Genomic DNA, 7893 nt, shown 5'->3' with positions numbered 1-7893 from the left:
TTTTGTTTTGATCCACCTACCGCTTTGACATAAGACCAAAATTTCTTAGGATTTTCCGCCAAGTCAGTACATAGAAGTTAACTTTCGAATTCATTGAACGCCTCTTGCAGAGCCCTCCTCACACTACAATTTCGCTTCGCGTAATTTTTGTTTGTCTGCAAGGCTTCGGCTATGTTCATGTTTGGTGTGAAGTTCCCTTTGCTTCCGCAGTAGTTTTTTAACTCGGTTGTTGTACCATGGTGGCTCTTTTCCTTCTCTTACGATCTTGCTTGGCACATACTCATCTAACACATATTGTACGATGGTTTTGAACTTTGTCCACTGATCCTCAACACTATCTGTACTTGAGACAAAACTTTTGTGTTGAGCCGTCAGGTACTCTGAAATCTGCTTTTTGTCACTTTTGCTAAACAGAAAAATCTTCCTACCTTTTTAAAATATTTCTATTTACGGCTGAAATCATCGATGCAGTAACCGCTTTATGATCGCTGATTCCCTGTTCTGCGTTAACTGTTTCAAATAGTTCGGGTCTGTTTGTCACCAGAAGGTCTAATATGTTATCGCCACGAGTCGGTTCTCTGTTTAACTGCTCAAGGTAATTTTCAGATAAATCGCTTGAAAAAATTTCACTGGATTCTTTGTCCCTGCCACCCCGTATGAACGTTTGAGTCTCCCAGTCTATATATGGCAAATTAAAATCTCCATCCAGAACTATAACATGGTGGGGAAATCTACTCGAAATATTTTCCAAGTTATCCTTCAGGTGCTCAGCCACAACAGCTGCTGAGCCAACACAGTTCGTGTTAGTGTACGATGACCTCTGTAATTCCATTTGATTTGCGCCCACTATTACGTTTACACGATTATGTCTTTCCATGTTTTGTGTAGGCTGTCATGACTGTTGAAGCAGTTGCTGTTGAGAATTTCAAAAAGTTGGCTGTCCTGGTTTCTGATGCTCCAGCTTATCGGGCCCCTATTATCTACCCTCTTTGGAACTCTGTTAAGTCTTTCATTGCATGTCGATCTCGGCCTTTGGATGCAAATGCAATGTGTGTACGTCTCGTAAGCAACCTGCACTGATGCCTAATCTGTAGTGAACACGCACAGTCCAGTGCAACACGTGCCTTACCTGCATTGTTGACTGTCAAACACAACCATACCATTACTACCACTGTTCACATTATTTTGCCTATCCCTGTAGAAAGTATGTAAACAGTGTGAAGCACTGTTTATGTCATTCTATCTGCAAGTGGGTTATCTAAATGAGAATGAGCTTTCTCAACCTATTGATTATTTCTGGAATACTAATTTTGATGACTGGTCATTCAGACTTGATATGATTTTCGATAAAAAATGCTGGAGAATCCAGAATGCCCAACCATCCCTATTTATCTGACTGGACAATAATTCGGCCCTAGACGATCTTAAAGGTCAAGACATCTTTGAGCATAAGCAGTTATTGTGTGCACATGAACACAATAAATTGCCCTCACACAACCTTCAAATCCAAAAGAATTCTGGTATCTGAATACTGTTCATTGAGAATGAAATAGTTCTCTCAGAAATTAATGATTATTTATAACTTCTGTTTAGTTGAGTGAATGTATGCTGTGTTGTTAATATTTTTTTTCATATTAGAAAATTTATTATGTTATCCATAAACAATTACATTATGACTTTTACTACAGTAATTTATCTGAAGAGACAGGCCGAAGCCAGAACCCAAATATTGAGATACTTTAATTCTTTGTAAAGAGTGTTGTTTTGGTTTTGGCAGCGTTACAAACATATTCCATTGTCTGTGTATTTCAGATACATCTGTTCATTTTAATTAATTGGTTGAGAAAAATTTGTTGTTGGATCTTTGTTCAGCAGCTCGCAATGCTTAATAATGTATCTTCATTTAGTAATTCAGGAAACAGGGTTCTATACATAATACTAAGCTGTGTGTTTTGTCTGTATCTTGTTGCTTGAAGCCTTTGTTGCAAGTGAATCGCACATTTGTATATTATCAGACATATCTTGGAGCTTTTGTCATTAAAACATTATATGCAGAATATGCATCCAAGTAATTAATAGATGATAATCAGAGTTTGTTCCTCTGATAACTTTCCTACCTATGGTTATACATGTTGTTACAACTCACTGTACCACTATTGTCCATATAGTTCACCCTTAGATCATGAGAGCAGTCTCAGAGATTAAAATGTATACATCCAAAACGTGAACATACTGTACCATTCCAGTATCTAATTTCCACTTAATGCATTTCAGGCACTCATGAATACAATTCACTGTGGGACACATTACAGGCATTGCCAACACTGTTCCTAATTTTTCCGTTTGAAGTTCTCCAAGGGTAAATAACAGTAAAGTGTTTTGGTTGCCTGCTTCTGGTTTCAAAATAAATCTTCAATGAAACAGGAAAAGTGGTTAAAATTAACATTTTCAGTTTACATATGTGTGATGTCTCTTTTCTCAAATATTTCGACAGAACAGACACCACTGTTTGATACAGTGGTAATATGTATACAAGATAAGGGAAATCATGACATTTGTTACAATTGCACACTGAAATAAATTTATGGTCAAAGTTGAAAATTTGTCCCCGGCTTGGTCTTGAACCCAGACCTCCCACTTCATACAAGTGGCTGACTTAACCATTTTGGCCATCTGGATATGCTTCATGGCCAACTCAAAATCTCAGCTTGTCACATGCTAATAGCGTCCCTGCCCACTAATATCTTTATTACCCACATCTCCTAAATTCTTGCAAGAGTTTGGATGTGGGATGCATCTCCATTGAAAGTATTCACTCATTACTACACATGTGGGGTTTGTTCTGTCGGATTTGTCATGATGTTAGGTGGCCCTGCAATTTGGGCCATTTGATCACATTGGCTTTGAGTTATTTTTCAGTGTAAGCTCACCTATATATCCTTGTCTGATAAAGAAAAAATAGATTAATGGACGTTAAAACTCAATGATAAATGGCGAAACAAATTGGAATTTGAAAAATTGGATTAATGTAGATCTGGATTTCGAGAAGATCATCATTGTGGAACACAATTTTTACTTTCCTCACATGATTTTCTGAATGGCTTGTATCAAGGCAGTTTCCTAGATGAAGCATTTATTGACTTCAGAAAAACAGTTCACTCAGTGCTGCACCAGCAGTTATTAATATCAGTATGTTCATACTGATTGTCAATCAATACTTAGGACTATGCTGAGGATTTATTTCTGGCAATGATGCAGCATGTCAGATTGGATAGAATGTCAACAAAGGAAACAGAAGTAATATTTTGTGTAGACGGTTTGATTGGTTTTAATAATGATTAGGAACTGCATCACACAATACACAGCTGTAGTATTTCGCCTTTTACAACCGAGTTAAGTCACAGTCCGACAATACTTGGGCCATCTGTACCAAAGGAGAACGACTATAAATCACGTGCATTCAATAACTGTACTGCATTTTTCGTCAAGCACATATGCATTATACACAGAGTGTCAGTTATATAAACATTTTTGACTGTCTATAAATCGTATCCAACATGAAATCCAGAAAGTAATATTGCTGCAAAATTTGATATACCATGCAAGAGCTACACTTAACATTAATTATTAGTTCTGTTGATACTAATGACTATACAAATTAAATTGTTATAATACTATTTTTAAAATCATTTGTAACATACAAATATGAATGCAATTTGCTAACAGAAATAAGTATAGTGGAATTATAAAATAGAAATAATATGTAATATACATGACAACTAAAATCGAACTTTGAGATTGTAGACAGTTGGCTATATACATATACCTCAGTTGAGACATAATAGCGAAAATTTTATAATTTATTATACCCATTACTTTGGGTGTGGTCGACACTTGGATGGGTGACCATCCAGGCCGCCATGCGCTGTTGCCGTTTTTCGGGGTGCACTCAGCCTTGTGATGCCAATTGAGGAGCTACTCGACCAAATAGTAGCGGCTTCAGTCAGGAATACCATCATAATGACCGGGAGGGTGGTGTGCTGACCCCACGCCCCTCCTATCTGCATCCTCCACTGAGGATATCATGGCAGTCGGATAGTCCCGGTAGGCCACTTGCAGACTGAAGACGGAGTGCTTTTTTTTTTAATTATACTTATTATTATTGTGGCTTATGTCATAATCTCTCATGCCTATTGTTATAACGAAATTGTAGGATTAAAAAACGCATGAAGTATTAGTCACACTGTATACCACGATACTTTTTCGAAGATTTCGTATCAACATGCAAATACTCTCATATAATACAGTTAAAAAGAGTGTGTGTTTGTGTGTGGGCAAATAATGTTAAAAATGTAGTTTTGTATGACAACAAAATTAATGGCTGACAAATGGAATTCGTCAACTCATACCAATACCTGGCAGTAACAATTTGTGTAGATAAGCTGTGGAGATATTACATAGACTCAGTCATAGATAAGGCAGGTGGGAGTCATCGCAATATTGGTAGGATACAGGACGAATGCATTTAATGTGAAATGGAGATTTAAACACATACAAAATAAATATTGTTAAAAGAGGAGTTTGACCCATGGGAAAGTGTCACCATGGTGCTGAAGAAACCCAAACTGATAGACACTTGGAGATAGGTATCAGTTATGATCCGAAATTCTAATTAGAAAACTATGAGTAAGTATTAAAGGAGAAAGTTAGAGACATAGTACAAGCCGTATATACACTATTTGATAAGAAGTATTCAGACACATGGCTGAAAATGAGTTATAAGTTCGTGGCGACCTCCATCGGTAATGCCGGAATTAAATATGGTGTTGGCCCACCCTTAGCCTTGATGACAGATTCCACTCTCAGAGGCAAATGTTCAATCAGGTGCTGAAAGGTGTCTTGGGGAATGGTAGCCCATCTTCACAGAGTGCTGCGCTGAGGAGAGGTACTGATGTCGGTCAGTGAGGCCTGGCATGAAGTCGGCATTCCAAAACATCCCCAGGTGTTCTATAGGATTCAGCTCAGGAGACTGTGCAGGTCAGTACATTACAGGGAAGTTATTGGCGTGTAACCACTCCAGCACAGGCCGTGTGTACTGAACCGGTGCTCAATCGTGTTGAAAGATTCGATCACCATCCGTGAATTGCTCTTCAACAATGGGAAGCAAGAAGGTGCTTAAAAGATCAATATAGGCCTGTGCTGTGATAGTGCCACGCAAAAAAACAAAGGGTGCAAACCACCTCCATAAAAAACACGACCACACCATAACACCATCGCTTCCGAATTTTACTGTTGCTGTCGGATGACATTCACCAGGTATTCGTCATACCCACACTCTGCCATCACATCGCGACATTGTTTACCATCATTTGTCACTCCACACAACGTTTTTCTACTGTTCAATCGTCCAATGTTTGCGCTCCTTACACCAATGAAGCATCATTTGGCATTTACTGGTGTGATGTGTGGCTTATGAGTAGTCGGTCGACCATGAAATCCAAGTTTTCTCACCTCCCACCTAACTGTCATAGTACTTGCAGTGGATCCTGATGCAGGTTAGAATTCCTGTATGATGGTCTAGATAGATGTCTGCCTATTACACATTACGACCTTCTTCAACTGTCAGCAGTCTTTGTCAGTCAACAGACGAAGTCGGCCTGTACACTTTTGTGCTGTATGTCTCCCTTTACGTTTCCACTTCATTATCACATAAGAAACAGTGGACTTAGGGATGTCTAGGAGTGTGGAAACGTCGCATACAGATGTATGAGACAAGTGACACCCAATCAACTGACGACGTTTGAAGTCAGTGAGTTCTGTGGAGTGCCCCATAGTGCTCTCTCACGATGTCTAATGACTACTAAGGCTGCTGATATGGAGTACTTGGCAGTAGGAGGCAGCAAAATACGCCTAATATGAAAAATGTATGTTTTTGGAGGTGTCCAGATAATTTGATCACGTAGTGTATCATACTTGTGGAAACTGTGAAAGCTAAATTAGATACATTGCAGCATGTACAGAGGCATTTTGGCAGTCATTGTTCCCATGATCCATATACAATGTGACAATATGTGTCACAGTGCGAAATACTCTCTGCCATGTACTTCACAGGAGTTTGCAGAGTGTGGATATAGATGTAAATCTACATATCTGTCTACTCTGTAAATGTTACTTCAGTCCTTGGATACAATGATATCCAGGCAGTGTGAGGAATGGGGGACAAAATTCCATAGCCACATGTGCAACATATCTACTGTGGCTTTTGCGACAATATTCTTGCAGATATGCATGCCTTATGTAATCAGATCAGGCTATCAGATGGCGTTCTTCAGACTCCGTAGCCAACAGCATTCGCAGTTGCTGCTTAGACCATGAAATCCACCATTATCAGACTCCATTTCTCTGAGAGTGTTGCAGTCTTCATCTTCCCTGTGCTTATCATAATTTCAAACTGTTTTCATCCTGATGATTTCTTGTGTTTCCCCTTGGTAATGAAACGAATTAGTGTAATGTCGTAACCAGCGTGTTGGAGAAGTTCGTATTTCTTTATGTATGTTCGAAAGTTTTCCTATCTCAGACAAGGACTAGGCGTATATTTGAAAGGTTTCCTATTTCAGACAAGGACCAGAATCATGCCATCTTGTCACTTACACTGTAAGAAAGCACTATAATATACCTCTATTTCGTTAATACGATTTTTGAGGTATTAGAAGAAGTAGTTGCTTTCTTGAATAGTTTGTAGTCTAACAAAAGATTTACACTCATTATGAACACAGATTAATTGAAAATTTCTTACTTTTTTCGTAATACATATGAATGTATGTGTCATATTCACATCTTTAATCATCACTTTAATGCCTGTGAAACTAACATAATACTGAATGGCCAATGAGGTATCTATTGGTCACATTTACTAACTGCTTGACAGATTTGTGACTATTTTGTGTTTAGTATGAAAATGTTGCCAAATGTGAATATTTAGGCATTGTTTCCTTCACACACACAGGAAACGTGTGAAAGCGTATTTCATTGTATGATGACCCATTCAGGACACTCACCATGTTGAGATTTTGGGCCACATGCACAGAATGAAACGTCAGTGTATTACAGGTACAATAGTAGACAAAGTACTAAATAAAAAAATTGGAGCACATGTTGTGTGTTGAACATAATTTAAGTAGTGAATCTCAGTTTGTGAATTAATCATATTCATGCGTCATTTGGTTTGTGTTGATACCTTATATAGCGGCTTAGTACATTCTTTTAATTAGAACATGTATGGGAAGAAAAGTTTTGATTAATTTAATAAAACCATTGTTTACAATTCTTTTTGTTATTCTAATTATTTTGGGACTTTAGTGTGCAACAATACGTGTGATAATGTAACTGAATATGAATTTCTTTATATGTATGCTCAAAATACTTTTCCATTATTGTCAGATTCTGTTTACTATAGACTGATTAAAATTACTTGATGGTTGACACTTCACATGATGGAGCTGGTTATCTCCTGTCAGAGCATTCAGTATTATACCTGTACTGTTCATCATTGTCAAACTGCCACCTATTGATCAGTCCACTTCCCCTTCAGTGTCTGGCTTCTTGAGTTATTTGAATCCCAAATTGTGAGCCTTCCTGTTTTACTTCACATTTCATATGACACAATAAACATACCAAAGGCAACACACACTCTCTCTCTCTCTCTCTCTCTCTCTCTCTCTCTCTCTCTCTCTCACGCACACGCACACACGCACACACACACACACACACACACACACACACACACACACACACACACACACACACGCACACGCCCCCCCCCCCCCACACACACACAAACAAGAATGCTAACTAAATAAGCAAATTTTCTTGCACAGCATTAACAAACACTAC

The sequence above is a fragment of the Schistocerca serialis genome, chromosome 11 (assembly GCF_023864345.2).
Source record: "Schistocerca serialis cubense isolate TAMUIC-IGC-003099 chromosome 11, iqSchSeri2.2, whole genome shotgun sequence".
NCBI classification, from domain to species: Eukaryota; Metazoa; Arthropoda; class Insecta; order Orthoptera; family Acrididae; genus Schistocerca; species Schistocerca serialis.
The sequence above is the reverse complement of the archived record's forward strand: the minus strand, read 5'-3'. Positions refer to the sequence as shown.